The sequence below is a fragment of the Xenopus laevis genome, chromosome 1S, assembly GCF_017654675.1.
Source record: "Xenopus laevis strain J_2021 chromosome 1S, Xenopus_laevis_v10.1, whole genome shotgun sequence".
Taxonomy (NCBI): Eukaryota; Metazoa; Chordata; class Amphibia; order Anura; family Pipidae; genus Xenopus; species Xenopus laevis.
In genome coordinates, this window is record NC_054372.1 from 60,888,889 (window position 1) to 60,911,400 (window position 22,512).

General features: G+C 41.4%; 1 pseudogene; it reads left to right on the forward strand.

Moving 5' to 3' along the window:
• The window catches only part of LOC108704442, a 71,540-nt pseudogene extending 51,116 nt beyond the window's left edge, over positions 1-20,424 (forward strand).
• Positions 20,425-22,512: the final 2,088 nt, after the last annotated feature.

Genomic DNA, 22,512 nt, shown 5'->3' on the forward strand with positions numbered 1-22,512 from the left:
CTTTGTAGTTTTGAAAAACGGTCCGCACACACCAATATTGCAGTCGGGGATTGTGCCCCTTTTATTAATGCCACCAACAATCAACGTTTCGGGGGGAACACAGCCTCCATTCTTCAGGAAGAAGGGAGGCTGTGTTCCCCCCGAAACGTTGATTGAGTTGCTTCTTTAACACTTAGGGTTGGGGCAGACGAGCAGATTCAGGGAGATTTAGTCACCTGGCGACTAATCGACTCTTCTGCATGGCGACAATCTCCCCGAACTGCCTTCTGTCTGCCTTCTATATGAGTGAATGAAGAATCGCCTGCGCTAATACACTCGCAGCGTTTCGATTTCCAAAGTCGCCCGAAGTGCAAGTTGTATTAGCGCAGTTCGGGGAAATTGTCGCCATGCAGAAGAGGCAATTATTCGCCAGGCGACTAAATCTCCTCGAATCTGCTCGTCTGCCCCAACCCTTAAGCGGCATGTTATTTAGATATTTAACAATGGGTGGAAATTGTTGGAGCAGTTAGAGTGTTCTACACGGTATACATGAAGAATCTTTTATCAATAAACCGTCAAGAGGTATGAAAGCTAAATGGCCATATAACATCAGTGTAATCATTCTATGAAGAAAGACTTTCAATTCTTTTTATCGAAATGTTATCATTGTTACATTGCAGGCTGCAAAAAGGGGAAGGTGATAAAGCGGAACTAAATTAACAAAAGATTCCTGAGATTAGCCAGGGTGGAGATTGCACTATGGATCAATCACTGAATAAAGACTCTGAGCTGATAGCAAAGTGTCATTAGAAGAGCTAAAAAAATTGACAATGAAGGAAAAGATTGACCCTGATATTTACGTTGTGTACACTTTATTATAAATAAACCCTCCAGATCCACATGAGATAACAGACATTCCATCCCATGAGGTGTCTAATTTATTCCTGTTGTAACACAATAGCTGCAGGCTACATCATTGCCAAGAAGCATAACTATGAGCAGTCTACTGCAGTGCTTTCCAACTTCTGTAGTACCAAAGGCCAGATTTTGTCCGGCCTACATGTTGGAGGGCAAATAATGGAAGCTAGTGTTGACCACTCCCTGTGTTTCAACCACACCCACAATAACTTTTAAGACCATGTCTACCTTAATGGTGGTAGCACACAAATGGTTGGTGTTCGCTTCAGGGATATCACCCATATGTGAAACCCAAAAAAACACATGAATCCTCCTCCTCTGTGGATAACACTGGACCCCCCCCAGCACATGATTAATCACCTTAGGGGACCCTAACAACAATTTTCACATGTTAACAAGTCCCCAGAACAAACCCTACCAGGTTCACGTCCCACTGGGTACAGAGTAGGGCACACACATGGGAGCATAGGGCAGGCAGAATATTGCGCACACAGTGAGACACTAGGCCAGATATAGTATGGCGCAAACAAGGAGCATAGGGCAGGCAGAGTATGGTAATCACTCGGGTCAGACTTGACCATTGGGGGTCCACTGGGACTGCAACTAAAAGAGCCCTCCTGGCAGTCACCGGGAGCCCCCTCCTGACCTTGGAAGTATGTCTCCCGCGTGCATGCGTGAACATCGGCCGGCATGCGCATATATGAACGAAGGCTCTGTGCTAATCAGGGGAGCAGGTCTGGGCGGGGGCCCTTGAGGGCCGGGGCACACTGGGTTTTTTCCCAGTGTACTGCCGGCCCAGTCTGACCTTGCATACACGGAGCATAGGGCAGGCAGAGTATGCCACACACAAAGGGAGCATAGGGCAGGCAGAGTATGGCACATACCGGGAGAATGGGGCAGGTAGAGTATGGCACACAAACAGGGGGCATAGGAAAGGCAGCCTAGAGCAACAGTCAGGAAAACCTAGATCAGGACTACTCTCAGATGAACAGTGCATACTATGCTACAAACAGTGACATAATGCTGCTGACCTTCCAGTGGTTTGTCTGAGATGTGAACATTGTAGGCACTTTCAGTCTGGGTCTGAGGTGTGAACAGTACAGGGCTTTAGGGGTGTGAACAATAGAGGCATTACAGTTGTGAACAATGCAGGGGGTGTTACAGGTGTGAACATGCAGGAATTTACTGTCTGAATTTGAGGTTTACACAATGCAGGGACCATTTAATCTCAGTATTGATACCTTTTAAAACAAGGGAAGCAGTCACAGCAGGCAGACATTCATGTGGGGGTACCACACAGGGGGGGGGGAGAGGTCGGCCTGTGGACTGCCAGGTTGACAACACTGATGGATAGTCTAATGAATGACCCTATTCACATCTCTCTCTCTCTCTCTCTCTCTCTCTCTCTCTCTCTCTCTCTCTCTCTCTCTCTCTCTCTCTCTCCATATCCATACATTGAATACTCTTTGAAATTACTCTTCAAATTATTTTGGTATTTTGAATAAACTCTTTGAGACTGAAAGTTCAGCATCTCCATACCTGCTATCTTTCTTTAATGTTTTAGTACTATAATGAAGCATTGTAATATTGCTTAGTAACTGGGAAAATCCAGAGGAGCAAGTGTCCAGACAGAAGTAAAGGATCTAGCTGGTGCTAGGAAAGATACAACCTATTGCTAGAGTCATAAAAGAGCCATATTATCTCTGGCACAGAGAAAACAAGTTTATTTCTGTAGTACAGGAGCTTTCCAAGTAAATATGAACAAAGAAAAACCCTGGAGCAGAATAAAAAAGGGTTGTTTAGAATGAGCTCTAGATTTGACTTCACAATACTTGTACTCAGGTTCTTGTGCACTTTACTGTATCAGACAGGGACAAGTAATCATGAAGGGATCTGGGTTTAAAGGGTGACATGATATATAGATAAATAACATTTATTTAATTGACTGGGCAGAGAAATCGTGCCTTGGTGCTTGATACCTTTAATGAAACAAAGCACTCAGTGGCATCTTGTTCTTTAGTTAGAGTTTATCCTTATACTGAGCTCAGAGGTTGGGAATATGTGTACTTGTGCTAAATATAATATTAAGCATTCAAGGTTTAAAGGGGGAAAATTACAGAACGGGTTAGTATCTACTGTACTCACTTTTTTTTTATCCAACCGGAATTACCTTTTGAATGCTTAAAGGGATGCATTGTGGTTGATAATGATAATGGCATTGGTCCATTGTCCATAGACCCTGCATTAAAACTTTTTAGTAATTAATACGACTAAATAGGACGGAAACCACAAAAATAAAATGTTGTTTGATAAAGGAAAGGGCAATTCTAAGCAGCTTTTCAGCATTTGTTAATTGAACATTTTCAGTGGTGTTTCAGTTGTTTGTAAATCTTACTGCAACTGAAAGCAGCATTTGTCTTTGCCTTTCTGTTTATCCGAGTCTGACTGTTGAAACAATGTAGCAGAATTAACCCATCCACTAATCACTTCCCACAATACCTGTATGCTTCTTGGCAGCTGTTTTCTGTTACATTGTTTCAATATTCAGAACCACCAGGTCTCTTCTAGGCATTGACAAAGCGTTATTTACAAATAACTAAATCTACTGAAAAACTGTAATTTGTGTAAATTGGAAACTTTCTTAGAGTGACGTTTTCTCATTTTACATAAAGGCTAGCACTTATTATTTATAAATGATACAAGTAGCAAGCAAACAATAAAATGGATTTACAGTACAAGGAGTCAGGCTTAGAATACAAGGAAATAACCATAATATACAGTAAAAGGAATATAAGTAACAGTGTTAAATCAACAGAACTTCTTCTCAAGAGACAATAAATAAATGATCTCCAAGTGCAATAATTGCCGCCATTATGCCCATTGTCTCTTCTCTTTCTTATGACAGGTCAGATGTTAATTCTCTCTTTAAAAGGTACCCATAGTGATTCTAAATGATAGACTTTACAGAAGCTTTGCGTGCATTTGTTAATTTCTCGTGTTGTTAGAGGTTGCTCAGCTTTTACCATTCATTAAGGTTAGCTCTACCCTGAGATCTAGTACAAAGAGCTGGAACATGCCCTGGAAAGCAGAATAGATTAAACCTGCAGTGGGTGGAAAATCATCAAAACATGTTTTGATGTAACAAGATTTGCAGCATGCTTCTCATTACAACTGCATCTCCTTCAGATACATCCAATTTACACCCTGTTATAGGTCAGTGAGCACACAGGGAAAGAAAGAAAAGTGCATTGCAAAGTAAGTTTCCACACCAGCTGAGCCTGTTACTGTGAGGCAGCCTTTCCCTGCTGGCATGGAGGAGAATACAAACTGTGCTGAGCCGTGGCACTTCAACCCCATCATCCAAGTGACAAATATTTTTTCGCATAGGAATCGTTAGAAAGTAGTTAACCCATCATCACGTGTTTTTTTTTTCCATACATGTGCAGTGTAAAAGCTCATCCTCCAACCTACAGTATGAGAGTTTACACATTACATCTTGTCTGTTATGTAATCAACAGTAGCTATGTATGAGTTCACAGTTCTGTTGTATGAAGAGATGTTCATAGGGGCAAAGCTCCTTATGGAATGGAGTTTATGTATAATGTTATAGTAAGGGGTGAGCTGTGCATAGGAAAATGAGATCAGACTGGTAACCTTTGACCCAGTGACCTTTATTTAAGGTGATATAAACCCAAAAACGCAGTGTTTAAAAAAAAAATGAATTCCAAGCAACTTTTCCACAATAAAGGGGACCCGTCAAAAAAATTATTCAAAATCCTATTTTATCACACTAGTCAAGCAAAATGAACTTTAATGACACTATATAAATTATTTGAATCTTGTTTCTGTCAGTCTGGGAATTCATAATTATAGCAAGCAGACAGGAGCCATTTTGTGGACACTGTTATTAAGGCAAGCGTGGTATCATCTCAGAATCTTGTTTGTGCACCAGAATGGGGGACTTGATGTCTAGCCCCATGCCCTGGCTACACAATTAAATGGTGAAGAGAACAGGGGAATGTGGGGTGAGCAGTGACATTTAGGAAGTGCTGAATGGAAAGTGAAAGTAATTGTCTGCTCGGCCTCTATGTCTAAGGCATAGAGGTTGTAATGGAATCCGAGTCCAGTTCCCAAAATGGTGGCCAAGATGGCGTCCAAGATGGCGGCTCCCTGGTTCCTCACGGACGCAGCCGGATGATGCCTGCCTCTTCCCGCACTCTGATTGGTCGCCGGCGACGGAACGGACGTCGGCGTCAATAATGCGCGCCGGCATCGGTCGCCGACGCCAGCGCGTCGGTCGCTGACGCCAGCGTGTCCGCGCACACGTTATGACGCCGACGCGTCCAAAATTGGCGTCAAATCTAGGCCTATATTAAGGAGCTCTGGAAATTCATCAGTGCCCAATTATAGGTTTTAGCTTGCTACTCCTGGGTGTGATCTTGTGAAACTTTGCTATTGTGTATCGACCTTTTGCCTGAATTCCTCGACCTTGAACCTCTTCTGCCTGGACTGATCTTGTTGCCTGTTTGACCATTCTCTCGTCTCATCCTTATCTGTACTGCAAACTTGGACATTGCAACCTCCTCCTCTGGTCCTCACTACTCCTGAAGCCTTTGGGCCTTACATTATAATTGGGCCATGGACCCTGCGGAGGAAACCCCAGCGCCGCCTGATGTCGGTGGAGCGCTTCGTGGGTTGGCTTCTCGGATGCAGTCCTATGAGGTACAACAGTCTCATTTTTGTCAGGCCCTGGAAACAGTACTGGCAAAGTTGTCGGCCCTAACACCCGCTGATCCTGTTCCCGTACCTGTACCTGTGTCTCCACTCCAGGTCTCCGAGCCTCGCATTCTGGCTCCCCCACTCTACAGTGGTGACCCCGAAGCTTGCCGCGGGTTTATCAACCAGTGCGAGGTCCAGTTTGCACTATTACCCAGCCAATTTGTCTCCGAACGTGCCAAGGTGGGTTTCATATTCTCCCGCCTGCAAGGGAAGGCATTGGAGTGGGCTTCACCTCTATGGGAGAAGGAAGATCCTATCATTGACAATGCCAGGTCCTTCGTCCGCGAACTCCGTACTGTGTTTGATGCTCCGGGTCGTGCCTCTGCATCCTCTGCACGCCTGTTCCAACTTCAACAGGGAACTCGCTCTGTCCCGGAGTACGCCATCGAGTTCCGCACTCTTGTTGCTGAGACTTCGTGGAATAATGACGGGTATCACGCTGCCTTTTACAACGGCCTGGCGATGCGCATCAAGAATGATCTGGTGTCCAGGGAAATTCCATCCCGCTGGGAAGATCTAGTCGCCTTGGCCATAAAGGTAGATACTCGGCAGAGGGAGTTTCAAGCTGAGCTCGACAGAGAGCGCTCCTCAACCAAGAGATTCCACAAGTTCCAACCTACCCTGGCTCCTCGTTTTCAAAGACCCTTCCTTCCCAATCCTGCTTCCACCTTGCCTTCTCCAACTCCTGCGGCTTCTGCTTCTTCTTCCCTGCCTACGGAAGAACCCATGCAGATCGGACGGGCCCGTCTGACCGAACAGGAAAAGCTTCGGAGGAGGGCTGCTGGACTTTGCCTCTACTGTGGTGGAAAATCCCATTTTGCCTATGAGTGCCCAGTGAAGCTGGGAAACGGCCGCACCTTGGTAAGACTGGGGAGACTTACCTGGGTGGAATTGGTCCTTCTCCCCATTCTTCTGCTCAATGCTTCCTCCTTCCTGTGCAGATTCGTTTTGGAACCCAGACGATTCCTTCTGAAGCTTTCCTTGACTCTGGCGCAGCTGGGAATTTCATGGATAAAGTCTTCGCTGAAAGTCACTCCATTCCCCTGCGGTCCCTGGCTGTTCCTCTTCGTGCATTGGCGATTGATGATCGTCCATTGTCTTCTGCTATTATTTCCCACTCCACCGATGAACTTTCTGTTATTGTGGGAACCATGCACCTTGAAAGGTTGTCTTTTCTTTTAATTGATTGTCCATCTACTCCCATTGTGCTTGGTTTGCCTTGGCTGAATATCCACAACCCAGTAATAGACTGGGCTTCGTCTCAGATTTCTCGATGGAGTTCTTTCTGCCAACAAAATTGTTTACCTACCAAATCCATCATTAAAGTTTCATCTGTGTCTCCAAATTCTTCTCTGCCCTTTGTTTATCAAGCCTTTTCTGATGTCTTCAATAAAAAGTCTGCCGAAGTCCTGCCTCCCCATCGCCCCTATGATTGCCCCATCGAACTTCTTCCTGGGTCCATGCCTCCCAGGGGTCGCACCTACCCGCTTTCTCCTTCTGAAATCTGTGCCATGAAGGAATACATCCAAGAGAATCTGCAAAGAGGCTTTATTCGTCCTTCTTCTTCCCCGGCCGGGGTCGGCTTCTTCTTTGTAGAAAAGAAAGATGGTGGTTTGCGGCCCTGCATTGACTATAGGGGTTGAAATAAAATTACAATTAAAAACTGTTATCCCCTTCCCCTCATCTCTGAACTGTTCGACCAACTCAAGGGGGCTTGCATTTTTTCCAAGTTAGATCTTCGTGGGGCCTACAATTTAATTCGGGTCAGAGAGGGGGATGAATGGAAGACCGCATTCAACACTCGTGACGGGCATTATGAGTATCTAGTGATGCCATTCGGCCTCTGCAACGCCCCCGCGGTTTTCCAAGAATTTGTAAATGACATTTTCAGAGATTTGTTGGGTCAATACGTGGTGGTGTACTTGGAGCACCGTCTTCAAGTCCAAGAAGTCCTTTCCCGTCTGCGGAGAAATAACTTATTCGCCAAGTTGGAGAAGTGCTCCTTTGAAGTTTCGTCCATCTCCTTTCTTGGTTACATCATTTCTCAACAGGGCTTCAGAATGGATCCTGCCAAAATCTCCGCCATCCAGGACTGGCCTCTCCCCACCAGTGTTAAAGCTATCCAAAGATTCATTGGCTTCGCTAACTATTATAGACAATTTATCAAGGGGTTTTCATCCAAGATTGCTCCCATTCTTTCTCTTATCCGTAAAGGGGGTAAGCCTCAGCATTGGCCACCTTCAGCTTTGGAAGCATTCAAGAATCTTAAAACTTCTTTTTCTTCCGCTCCCATCCTCAGACACCCTGAACCTTCCCAACCATTCTTCATTGAAGTCGATGCCTCTGATGTCGGTGCTGGAGCAATTTTGTCCCAGAGAGCGTCTACTGATGGAAAACTACATCCCTGTGCTTTCTTTTCGAAAAAATTCACCTCTCCTGAACAAAATTATGATGTGGGAAATCGTGAGTTACTGGCCGTCAAACTGGCTCTAGAGGAATGGAGACATTTGCTGGAAGGTTCTTCCGTCCCTGTGACCATCTATACCGACCATAAAAATCTAGAATATATCCAGACACTCAAACGCCTCAATCCTCGCCAGGCTAGGTGGGCACTATTCTTCTCTCGTTTTAATTTCATTCTAACCTTTCGGCCTGGTGCTAGGAACAAGAAGGCGGACGCTCTTTCTAGAAGCTTTCTTCTCGAAGATCTCACTTCTGCAGAACCAGAATCCATTGTTCCTCCTACAAAAATCATCGCTGCTCTGTTTCCCTCCCTGGCCTCTCAATTATTGTCGGTTCAATCTTCTGCTCCTGTAGGAACTCCTGTTGGTGTTGCCTTTGTCTCTCCTGAATTTCGTCATTCCATTCTGGTTCAATCCCACAGCTCCAAGCAGGCCGGTCATCCGGGAGTCAAAAAGACTACTGAACTTCTGTCTCGTCTTGTATGGTGGCCTTCCCTAAGAAAAGACGTCAAAGACTTTGTTTCCTCTTGCTCTGTATGTGCTGTATCCAAGTCTGGACGCTCCCCTCCTAAGGGGTTACTCCTACCACTACCTATTCCTTCTCGCCCATGGACTCATCTATCTATGGACTTCATTGTGGATCTCCCTAATTCCTCTGGTTATACAGTTATTTGGGTGGTAATTGATAGATTCAGCAAGGTGGCACATTTTACTCCTCTTCGGAAACTTCCCTCTGCCCCTGAACTTTCCTCATTGTTTATTAAACACATTTTTCGCCTCCACGGTTTCCCTGCCGAAATTGTCTCTGACCGTGGATCTCAATTTGTTTCCAAGTTTTGGAGATCCCTGTGTAAAGCCCTTGGTGTCTCTCTTCAATTTTCTTCTTCTTACCATCCACAGTCTAATGGAGCAGCAGAGAAGGTTAACCAGGCCCTTGAACAATTCCTCCGATGCCATGTATCTTTGTGCCAAGACGATTGGGCTGATTTGCTTCCGTGGGCTGAATTCGCACATAACAATGCCTTACATGTTTCTTCTGAGAAATCTCCTTTTTTCTGTATGTATGGTCTTAACCCTTTGGCTTTTCCTCAGGACTTATTACTCACTAATGTTCCTGCCGCCAATGACCAAGCCGCCCACATGTCGGCTATATGGCACGCCACTGTTGTCAATCTGGAGAAAAGTTCCTTGGTCCAGAAAAAATTCGCTGATCAAAGAAGAATTCCTTCCCCTCCGTATGCCCCCGGTGACAAGGTTTGGCTATCTACACGGAACATTAGTCTCAAAGTCCCCTCTCCTAAACTTGGTCCCAAGTTTATTGGTCCCTTCTCCATCTCTGAGATCATCAATCCGGTGGCTGTCCGTTTGCAACTTCCCTCGGAGATGCGGATTACAAACGCCTTCCATGTTTCCTTGCTCAAACCTGCAGGTACTTCTTCTTCTTCTTCTTCTTCCTCAGCTCCTGTCGTGGTGGACGGTCATCAGGAGTTTGAGGTGAAAAGAATCCTGGATTCCCGGATTTCGAGGGGCACTCTACAATACCTCATTGAGTGGAAGGGGTTCGGTCCGGAGGAGTGCTCCTGGGTAAGAAGTTCAGATGTCCATGCTCCTCTCCTGGTCCGAAAATTTCATCGGCAGTTTCCTTCTAACCCAGGTGGTCCTGAGGCCCCCCCTAGGGAGGGGGGTACTGTAATGGAATCCGAGTCCAGTTCCCAAAATGGTGGCCAAGATGGCGTCCAAGATGGCGGCTCCCTGGTTCCTCACGGACACAGCCGGATGATGCCTGCCTCTTCCCGCATTCTGATTGGTCACCGGCGACGGAACGGACGTCGGCGTCAATAATGCGTGCCGGCGTCCGCGCACACGTTATGACGCCGACGCGTCCAAAATTGGCGCCAAATCTAGGCCTATATTAAGGAGCTCTGGAAATTCATCAGTGAATGTGTGGGTGTGATCTTGTGAAACTTTGCTATTGTGTACCGACCTTTTGCCTGAATTCCTCGACCTTGAACCTCTTCTGCCTGGACTGATCTTGTTGCCTGTTTGACCATTCTCTCGTCTCATCCTTATCTGTACTGCGAACTTGGACATTGCAACCTCCTCCTCTGGTCCTCACTACTCCTGAAGCCTTTGGGCCTTACAGAGGTGGGGCAGGCAATATTTGATTGACAGCTAAGATTTTTAAATGAGCTTACAACAACTATGCTTTAATAAAAAAATTGGATTTCATGTTTAATTTGAAAAGGACATTTATTATACAGATTTTTGAGTCTGGGTGACAGGTCCACTTTAAGCCCCAATGTTAATGATTGTTAATATTTGTTAATGTAAAACTCTTTATTTGTCTGGGTGCAAGCCTTTATAGTATTTCCGTAACTTTGCTTTGTAGCCCCTTGCCATTAAACCTATGTGCACCAACTAAATAGTGCACAAACGGAGGGCATGTAAAAACACACATGCCAGTTGTTGTGTTCTCCTTATGTGGTTTTAGCTAGGAGCTCCATCCTGTATGTTTTGTAAGCTTTCCACTCTGCTTACCTCCCAACTGTCCCTATTTCACCCCAGACATTATGTCCCAGTGCTAGAAGAGATAATTTCTGGGACTTGGTACCCCATTTTCTTCCATCACTTCACCTATCCCTCCACACAGGCTTGGTCTGCAGCAGTGAGTTTTAATGTTGGGCAACCCTACATTACACTTCTGGGTGGCTTCCCTATTTCTTTCCCTTTTCTAAAACAAAGGACTCAAGTGGTGCATACAAAGAAACAGAAAAAAAACCATCACAGGGTTGGAACTAGGGTTAGGCAGAAGAGGCACATGCCTAGGGTGCAAAGGCACGTACCTCATAAGCAGCTTAACCTTAGTCTGCTACTGAAAAAGGAGACCCATGGGCGTCCTCCTTTGTGCCGAGATGCGCATGGCCACGTGGGCGGCGGATTGCCACGTGGCTGGGTTTAAGGGTTGCCTCTGGCGCCCGGCCAGCATTGTATGTCTTTCTTGCATACTCACCCATTCTACATTGTTGCCTTATATGTGGTACACAAGATCTGTCTATCAAGAGCAAGAGACAAATGGGAGACCTGAAGGATCCCCTAGAATTTAAAAACTAATGGTAATATGTGAGAAAAACAAATTGGGCAGGATGGATGAAAGGTAAAGTGGCAATCAGAAGAAAAACTAAGGGTTAAAGAGTGAAAAGAAATAGAAAAGCTACAAGGAAAGGGAGTGCAGGCACAAGAAAAAACGAACTGTTAAAGAAATATCAGAAATCACGTTAGAGGGGTATGAAGTAATGGGAATTAGGATAAAAAGCAATTCAGATGGGTTTGGGATAAGAAACAAGTGCCTTCAAGAAAGTGGAAGGAGAGAAAATGAGTGCAGGGTAAGAAGAAAATAGTAGAAGCCAAGATGTATATCTAGCGTTGATTCGCACTCTAACGCCAGCCGAATTTTCGATCTAGCGAACTGACGTAACTCCGCAAATTCACTAAGATGCGGATTTTACTGAAAGTTACCATATTCGCCAGCTCAGACCAGACGAAGTGCATTGGAGTGCATAGGACTTCCTCAATTTCTAGTGCAAAATTTTTCTATGTCCCAAATAACGCTGGTGATAGCCTGCAAAGGTCCGTAAAAAACTTTTTGGGTAACCGGGTTCTCCTCTACATTTTCTAACATATGGAAGATAAACTATACAGTGGGCTCATGTGTAGGGCATTATAACAACATACGTCCATGTAACTGTATCATTTCCCGACTTATGCAAATTAGGCAACACTAGCGCATCTTCGATTTGATTGCCGAAGTAATGCTAGCAAAAATTCACCAGCGTTGGGCACCCTGGACGCAACTTCACACTTGGGAATTGGTGTTGTCCACTACTATCTCTCATAATGGGAGAAAATATGGAGGCCCTAGCGTAAGTCCTTTTACATATTTACAGTAATGTTTACATTCAGTACTTTATGGTTTCTTTCAGCACTATATCCCATATTTTCTGACCTATCCCTTGATGTTGGAATACATCATTCAAGGAAAGACCAATTACCAATATTTGATCTAGATCAGGTTCTTTTAACGCATGTACCAATATTTATTTATTATTGATACATGTATGGTGCCAATCAGTCCCAACTGATACCAAACACATCCTCACAATTTTGGGCCTGACCAGAGCTTACATTTCAAAATTGTAACTTTTTAGAAGAATAGGCCATCCCCTATTTCTTTAAAGCACTTGAATGCTGCACTCTGTATCAAGCCAGGCTCCCTGCTGGCCATCATTTAATCCTGGAAATACTAAAATTTGCAAACCTAACACATTTCATTAGTTGCGAGTGCTTGATTCCACATTGTTCTGCTAGAGGGCACTGTGTAACCACTAGAAAGCTAAGTACACTTGTATTCTTTTTTCTAAGAATAAATGTAATACACTCTTGGGGGCACATTTACTATGCTCAGGTGAATGAATAGAAGGAAAAAAACTCGAATTTCGAGGAGTTTTGTGTGCTCCTTCGCCCATTCGATAGTCAAAGTACTGTCTCTTTTAAAAATCATTGGACTGTCTACTTCGCCAGATTAAACATACCGAATTGCTTTAAAAGCCTATGGGAAAGTCCCATAGGCTTTTTTTCTACGTTTTTGATCGAATAAAAAGGCATTCAATCAATCATTCGTTCGAATGAAAATACTTTGATAGAATATTCGATTGCTCGACTATTGATTCGACTATTCCCCAGCACGTAAATTCGCCCGAATTCCCTATTCGATTCTATTCCCCAGTCGAATTTCGAGGGATTTAACCCCTTGAAATTCGACCCTTGAAACATCTGCCCCTTAAAGTGTACTAGACCTTTATATAAATGTCAATGTGTCTTTATCAATTGGAAGAAATAAAACGGTATCTATAATTTGGGCTTTAAGAATAGATAACCTGACTATAATGCAAACCTTCTAAAATTGTCTTTCCTGGCTGTTCTCCACACAGGGAGGCCATAACCTTCAGTTTGAATGAAAGTTCCCATTACAGTCAATGGATGGTGGTATAGGCAGGGCCACTTTAAGATACTAGTGGTCCCAGGGCAAAGATTTTGTTGGGCCTCTTCAGCAAGTAAGTACTCAAGCATATGAACCTGAACCATAATAAGGCAAGCAATAAATGGAAACAACAAAGAGAGCTACTCATTTAATATTTACAATAGATATTAAATCATTTTTTCTAGCCATCCGACAGCATTGCTGAAAAGTCTCTTAAGTTATTACAAATCCTAATCCATATCTGGAACGATCTTTTAAATGAGTAGAATGGGAAGAACATTTGGCATAAAATGCATGTATACCACTGCTATTGCAGGAACGCAAGCCAGTATTTACTGTTAGGTAATGACAGAGCCTCTTTGAAATGTAATTAAAAGTAAAGTTGTTTGAAAATCTGTTAGCAGCTTCTTAAGAGAAAACTAGAGAAGCTAATTCCTTCTGTCAATTCTTGTTTAGCCAAATGGTAAATTGCGATCCTATTGTAGAATGCAAGAGAGCATTTCTGTGAGGCCGCATTAGAAACAGCGCTGTCCTCTCCTATTCATATTGCAGTCTCTTATTCAAATATGTGCATGGTTGCTAGGGTAATTGGGACCCTAATTAGGGTAATTAAAAGCTACTAACTTAAAAAACACAAATATTGTTAAATAAAAACAAATCGCAAATTGAAGAAGAAGAAGTTAATTTTAAGGTTAACAACCCCATTGAGGTATTTACTCATTTGGAGTGTCGGTTGTACTTTTTTCTATGTGATTTCTAACTACAGAATGAAGTAGCCTTACAATGGACAGGTAGAAGCCGACCTCAGTTACAGAGAATAGTGGGAAGTAAAAAGGCCTCTTTAAGATCATTATTTCCTCCAATACACTGCAAATACTATCATGTTGTTTGTTGTAATAAATTAAACACATCCCATTCATTAAATAATGGGGTGCAATAGAAAGACGTTCCGATAGGATCAGTAGCATTATTTTTGATTTTTTTAAAGGGATGCTATTTAGAAAGTCATGCTATTGTATTGAACTTGAGGAGCAGAAATCAATGTTAATGGGTAGCAGAAATCAAAAAAATCTTGCTGTGGGACCCAGTGATGTTACTGACCTGCAAACTAGTCTAAAAGGATAACCACCAGCACACCCTGGCCTCTTGAAAAATCTAAGTCAGGTGCTCAGTAAGAAGGCTCGGCACCCTCCAATGGACTTAGCTAAAAGGAAAAATACCAGCACTCAGTGAGTGCCGGTATTTTTACTTTTTAGTTTACTGACCTGCAAACTGTCATGGTACAGAACGAACAATTTGCTGTTTTTTTTTTTGTTTTTTTTTTAAACAAGCCTGAAAAAAACTTATAGATAAATTGTAAAAGCTCAGACATTCTTGGTTAGATGTCAAGAATGTGTGTGTTGCTGAATTTCACAATGTGTTTCCCAGAACTAATTATTGCTTTTTCTCTTCCAGCTCTATGCAATTCCTTGGTTCCTTACAATGTTTACACGTAAGTACAGCCATTTTCAGCCATTACATACTTCTTTTCACTTGCTTTTTCTTTGGGGATTTTGACATTTGACAATGCTGCATTATGATTTACTGAGCTGTGTTTGTGTGTCATGCCAACACGCAAAAATTCCAGAGAGTCTGTTTTTCAAGCACTTTGGTACTTTGTGTGGATAGGATAGAGGCTAAATGGCTGCAGACAATTGGAAGTCAACGTTTAATTGCAGCAGAGAGGTAAATTGTCGTGGAATAGAAATACAGCAGGTCTGTGGGAAATGATGACTTTGGTGTAAGAGAAGTTCAATCAAGGGGTAAGATTAAAGCCTGCTGATGTGGCCCTTTTCTTTGACCATGCTTCTTGCCTTCTTCTTGTACCCAGAGCAGGTTGTGTAAAGAATTTGTCAGCTTTGATTAAACAATTAATGTTTTGATGTGAGAAGTGCTTGCATTGTGTCACAGAGTTAAATCTGCAAGTGGGTCATGCTGTTATTGACAATGTGAGCGTATGAACAAGATCTTGTCTGCTGTTCATTTACCATTAGTCAAAAACTCTTTTACTGGCAGTTTCCTCCCCCTTTAAAATACAATTGAAATAATGGTCCTGCAAGAGAAGCTTTAATAGGATGTATAAAAACCAAGACGAATGCTTCCCAGGCCCACAATTAAACATCCTTAGAAATCAATAAACTCTTTACATCTTGATGTTATGTGCATGCTTTGGAGAAGAAATCTTCATTGCAAGCGATTATAGTTGTAGCTGCATTACAGTGCCCCATAGTTCAGCAACTGTCACAAGCGTGCACTCTGTTCCATTCCAAATCATACATTTATTAAATATAAAGTCATTTGATACATTGTAGTTCTGAATAGATTTTCAAAGGCTTGTTTTTATGAGGGTTATATTATGTTATGCTTGTATGTATAGCATTATATTGTTAATATCAGACAGTCTTTGGCCAGAACACACTGGTCAGATGGGGGGGGGGCGGCTTTTGGCCTAAAACCAACAGCTGTGTTGGGATATTTCCATTAAAGCCAATACCAGGATGCATGGGTATTTTTAGGTACTACTCTTCTAGCTGAAATCATGCCAGTAAAGAATACACTCCATGTACCTTAGCCCTAAGGCTTACATTTGGCTCAGAGTAGCTTTTTGTTTTATTTGTGTTGTTTTGTTTCTGTGTTTTTTTCCATGGTGGGGTTCACTGGGTTTATATTACTGCTATGTATTCTGGGTGCAGGCTGGCAGTTAGTAAGTGGAAGACTTTATTGAGTAGACGTTGGGTAGGAAAGGAGAGTGTGTACCTAACTGGTTAGGTCAAAACCTCATATAATTGTATTGTATTGTAGGTGCTTATTTTGAATTCCAGGCTTGGAGGCAAGTTTTGCATAAAAAAAAAAAGTGTACTGCAAAACGAGCCTTCTGTAGGCTGCCAGTCCACATAGGGGCTACCGAATAGCCAATCACAGCCCTTAACTGGCACCCCCAGGGACCTTTTCATGCTTGAGTAGCTCCCCAACTCTTTTTATATTTGAATGTGGCTCACAGGTAAAAAAGGTCGGGGACTCCTGTACTAAAGGGCCCTTAACTCTCCCTTGATAAAGACTATCATGATCCCATCAGACTGATACTAATCTGCAATATATTCCCCCTAAGCCTTTAATATCCAAGCTTCCAATAGTTCACTCCAATGCCCCTTCTCTTGTTTTCAGTCTCTATACAATTTATTAATTGCTGAAGGATTATTCTTTGCTGATCTAATATTCCTTTTTGCCATATCTGTGGCTGGCTTAGCTCTTCAGCTATGCCATGTAATTATATTGTTATGAATTGGATAAATGTGTAATGTATTAAAAGTCACAAAGTTTGCACCAAGACTAGTAACCTATAGAAGCCAGTCAGCAGCTCCAATTGATTCGACGCAGGTTTGAAAGCAAATATCTTATTTGGTGTTATGTGTTATTAGACCTGTGGCTCATTCAACACTGGGCAAATTTGCCCACAGGCAGTTACCCATAGCAACCAATCAGTGATTAGCTTTAAACCCAGTTGCAAGTAGAACAATGAATGCAGAAATTTGGGTTACTGCCCATGGGCAAATTTGCAGAGTGTTGATAAATGACTTTATAAAATTATGCATTCATCCAACAAAAATAATAGAATTACCTGATATAGAAGAGATAGCACTGTGTATTCACAGACAGGTTCTTATTTTACATGGTCTGAATTGCACAAGTGTGATCATTTGGCCTCTGAGCAGTTTTAAAGAAAGTTGCAGCTACTTATAACTTTGCCGTCAGTCAGTGGCCACACACACACACGTGCATACTATACAATTTTCCATTTGAAAACATTTGATTCAATTTTGATCAACCAAGAGGATTAACCATGGCTGACTGCCCATGTACCATTATACGCTCCCAACAAGTTCAAAGTCAGTTTGGAGATTTACCCATGCTTTCAGCTGACAGTTATTTTCCAGCTGTACTTAACAATGAACTTGATCCATTTTCTATGCACAAGTGTTATGTCCCGTTACAAATACATTGCCATTTCTCCTTTGATCAACTGGGCTTTACTTCTGGTCCTCTGATCTTTGCCAGCGCAGTGTTCAAGATTATATTCTTGCTACAAATATATTGTATATCAACACTGCATATTTGGCTTTGTGAAAAGACTAACATTTGAACAAGTTTCAGCATTTCTAAATTTGCACAGATTGTTGACTGAAACCCAAGCCAAACTGGAGCAGCATAAATCCGTATAAACAGAGATTTTTCTGAAGAGTTTCCATTTTTTTGGTCAGAAGTTTTGCAGTGTTATGTAATCAGCATGAAAGCAAAACTCTGGATTATTTAATAAGGTCCAATTTTTTTCTCATTGGCCTTTTAAAGGGGAAAAACACATTTTTTTCATGGAAAAAAACTAGAATTTTTCATGATTTATTAAACCCTGATGCTGTTAAAAGTCAGAATAAAAAAGTTCTCCAACCCAGGCCTGCCGAGTTCATGTAGAAGTCAATGGCAGATGTCCCGTTGCTGGATTTCCGAAAAAGTCACGGTATTCAGGCATCAGATCAAAGAAGTCCCCGGATGATTTTTTCACGATTTTATCATGTTTTTGGGAAAATGTATTTATAAATAAGGGGGAAAAATCAGTGCGCATTTGGTCAGAGTAGTTTTCAGAAAATATGAGTGATTTTAATAAATAACCCCCTCAGTGTCAACTTTAATGAAACACAGCACATCAGTATAGATCTGAGATAGATACTACCCTTACCCTTACTGCTGTCCTCTAGCTGTAGTTCATTCAATAATAATTAATCAATGGCACTAAAAAGTCTTGATTCAAACAAAGAGAAGGGGGAAAAATAAATCATCTGAGTTGTGCATAATACATTAGGTAAATGAAGACATAATTATCATTGTAACCCAATTTAGAAATCTCGATTGAGATTGTAACTACTTTATATATTCATATAGCAAAATGGAACATCTAGTCAGTATTCTGTCAGGGAATTATAATTCCACAACACCAACCAACAATACTATTGTACAAAAAATGATTAACAAAGTCTTGTTTTTCAACAACATCCACTTAACAAGAGTTAATAAAAGCAAGACATATGAAGTGTTCCTTAGGCACCGGAGTGTTCAATATGAAAGTCCACATTGATTCTGTTTCAATAACATCAAGTCCTGGTTCCTTCTTCTGCTTGGCACCTGTATATGATCTATACTTATGTGTCTGAATTATGGTAATATGTTTCAAACTCAAGCAGTGTTTAGCCAGAGGTCCCACTAGCAAAGGCTAGCCTGATAGCACTCCTGTGATTGTTCATATGTTCTGGGTATATATTAGAGGCTTTTCCAACATGGTGCAAACCACAGGGGGCACCATGCTCTATACACCACATGGTCCATCATGCATGTTACCGAGTATGAATCATGAAGTTTTTCTACTATTTCTAGCATGTGTAAAAAAAAAAGTCCTTCGTGGATTGCAACCACAAGTTTAAGCAGTTATCACATTAAGTCCGATTTTATCTCAATATTTTCTGCTACAAACTCCGATCAAATGCGCTCGGGTTTTTTAATCTTATTTATTATTACATTTTCACGAAAATTTGCTATCGGGAAAAAATTTGATTTTCACAATTTTTTCAGATTTTTCACCCGAAAACTCCGATTTCTTATGCTTTTTTGCCTGAAAACTCCAAAAATTTCAGGGTGTTGCACGAAACCCAGCGCACATCAGAAAATCATTGGGACTTCTCTCATTGATTTAAATACTCGACTTTTCTTCGATTTTCTCATTTGGACTTTTCCATCTTCGGGGTTTAATAAATTTTAAAAAAAAATTAAGAATTTTTTCAGGATTTTTGCATTCTGAGTTTAGTAAATAACCCCTTAGAGCATCCTTTTTTCAATGCATCTCTCCAGCAAATAAAACAGATCGGGCTACAGTTGAACCAAAACTTTTCACACTGGGCCATAAATTTGCTGCTACAGATTATTCTGCTTATTTTCTGCTATATTTTATTGGAGGACTTATTAAGCAGCACTCATTATAAGGAAGCCTTACAACCTGGTTACCATCTGCTAAAATAATAGCTTTGAAATGAAGAAAGCATTGACTGAAAGGTGGAAGATTGTAGACATGGATACCAGTCTCCCTTTTTATGAAAAATAGATCATTAGTAGGCAGCAGAAAAGGGCAAACCTTAAAGGACATATCAACCCAAAAAACAATGTTTGGCTAATACATGAAAACTCAATTATGAGCAACTTTCCAATATGAATTTATTAAAAATGCAGTGCTTTAAAAGTTATTAGTAAATGTAATTGCTATTGAATGCAGCATTTTCTTAACTCCTGGTAGTTGCTTATTAAACAGTGTTGCAAAAGACAGTCTCCTTCACCAAGACAAGTCTGTTGATCCTTTGGCTTGTATTACATTGGGTCCAAAGCCAGAGCCACCAGGGCATAGAATAGAACGTGACAGCCAAACACTTCTTTCAATAGCAATACAAAAGCTTAAAACATATAGAAAATGTGTAATAAAGTTTGGCAAAGTTGCTTATGATTGTGTTTTCTTTTATCAGGCAAAACATTATTTTTTGGGTTGACATGTCCTTTACGTAACATATTGGTAGTAAAAAACTTCAGGTTAGACCTAAAAGGAGGAACACTTGGCTGGATAGGCCCCTTAAAAAAGAAGGCTGGCATATGGCATGGTGCCCCTTTGGTAGCCTAATTACACTGTGCGGGGTGGGAGGAGGGTTCCTGAAGAAGGCTTGAATATGAACTGAAACGTTAAATAAAGTTCATAATTTTGCATTAGAGACCTATGCGTGGTGTTTGGATTATATATGTTTAATAAAATAGCAGCCTCTTACTCTTGAGACACCATTTGTGATTATACCCTATACTACCTATCTTCATTAAAAAAAAAATGAATTTGCCTTTCAGATGTTTTCCCTTGCACAAGATATTCCATCCATGGGACACATTGGAGTGGCCATTTTGCAACATCTTAGACTAAGGCTTCTTGCAACTGGCATTAATGAATGCATTCTTCTGTTTTCTGATTTGCCAGGTAAGCCATCATTTTGCTTTTTATTGATTAAATTGACTGAGTTCTATATAATACCTTATCCAGAAACCAGTTATCCAGAAAGCCCCAAATTACAGAAAGGTCACCTTTCATAGAGTCCATTTTTACATTTTGGTATCACATTATATCATTTTCCTTTTATCCGTAATATAAAACGATACCTTATACTTGATATGATTTAAGTTGCATAAATTCAGATTGGTGGCACAGCAATCAGTGGTTGGTTGAATACCTGTCAATATTCTGGTCTACTTTGAAAATGACTTCTTTTCCTTTAAAATTTGAAACATTTTGAATTTGTTTTTGCATAGATAGGTTATAATAAGATTGGCAGGAACCATTGATGAGCAGAGTAGTGTGATTACTACGTTGCAGCTTTATAATAATAGCCATTACTTGGAAATCCTGACTGAGTGTGAATACAGACGGTAGTCATGGCTGTCACACAATCTACATATATACACAATGTATATGCTTGCGGCTGAGTAGCTGCTATCAAAATGCCAGGTAGTGCAAAGTAAATAGCCCTTGGCCTGAGATTGTTATGTGGAAAATTTCACCATCATCAGTATAAATAATGGATGCCAAGAGAAGTCCTAAAATCAAAGCCGTTTCTTTTTTTAATTTGAACACTTATAGTCAATTAGTATTTTCTATGCCTAAAGTGTTACATTAGGTACAAAGCACATCATGTTAGTACGGTCATTTCATGTAAATTTATTTTGAAGATGTGATGGCAACATACAGATTCCATTACAGAGACTGCCACAAAAGGCTTAAATTATAAATAATAGGAATCAATACGCTTATGGCTCAGGAGAGCAACTATTAAAACCCTGAAACATAGATCTGTAGAATCTCAGGTTATAGCTGCTTATGTTCCATAAACCCAGAGGTTCCCATTACACTAACAACTGGTACGTTTCTCCTGAAGCCTGTGCCCAAATAACTAAGGATGCACCAAATCCAAGATTCAGTTCGGGATTTGACCAGGATTCGGCCTTTTTCAGCAGGATTCGGATTTGGCCGAAACCTTCTGCCCGGCCGAACCAAATGCGATTCCTAATTTGCATATGTAAATTAGGGGCAGGAGGGAAATATCGTGACTTTGTCACATAACAAGGAAGTAAAAAAAAATGTTTTACTCTTTACTCAGTGACCGACCTCCATTTGCTGAACCCCAGCTGGAAAGAGACAAAGGAAAAAGGAGAATCATTCAAAAATTATGAACAAAACATGAAGGCCAATGAAAAGTTGCTAAGGATTGTCCATTCTATATACTAACATTTTACTTAAACTTGACCTTCTCAATAAACCCTTTTGGATGATAAGCCATTTGCACTGTTAATACTGTGTAATAGCAAGACATTCTGGACCAGAGTTAGCAGTTGCTTATGCCAAAAATATGTAAAACTGAATGGTCAATAAACAAAGTTCCAGAGCCTTTATGGGGTTAATATACAGTTCTCGACATTATATGCATTTTATATCAACATGCAGTTTCTTAAGCAGTGCTATTTGTGTAGCATGAGGCTTGTAATTACCTTCTGTTTTAAGAAGGCTTTACACTGCATATCTTGCATTGCGAATGCCTTTTTGTCTCCTTTTAGCCTTTCACCCTAAGGGTGGAGGCAGACGTGCAGATTCGGGGGAGATTAGTCGCCTAACGACAAATCTCTTCTTCGGGTGACTAATTTCCCCCGAAAAGCCTTCCTGCCTGCAAGAATGTGAATCGCCAGCAGGATGCCATTCGGGTCGCTTCGTTTTCCGAAGTCGCCTCACGAGGAATCGCCCCGAAGCTGCACGTCTGCCACCACCCTAACCAGGTTGGTTTCTCTGATTAAAGCTTTTAGAAATTATTATTAGAAATTTTAGAACGGTGGATTGCCTTGGGGGTTGTTGTGAATTAAATTCTAAGGCCAGTACATGCTGAGTTTTTTAACCCCAGGACACAATTATCGTTACGAAATTGTAATGTCTCTAATCAGAGCATACAAGAAATTAAATTTGATAATCCAGGCAAAACAGATATCATTTATGTCTATGTTGACTGCAAACAACAAAGGTGTCAGGCAAACTTGTCTACTTCTAATCATTATTTTGTTCCAGTATACTGTACATACAGCTAGTCCATTCTAACATGTAACATAGGAAATCCCGAGGTTGAGTTATAAAAGAGATTTCTAAAAGCTTTTATTTGTCTGGATGCAGAGGTCTATGTAAACTGT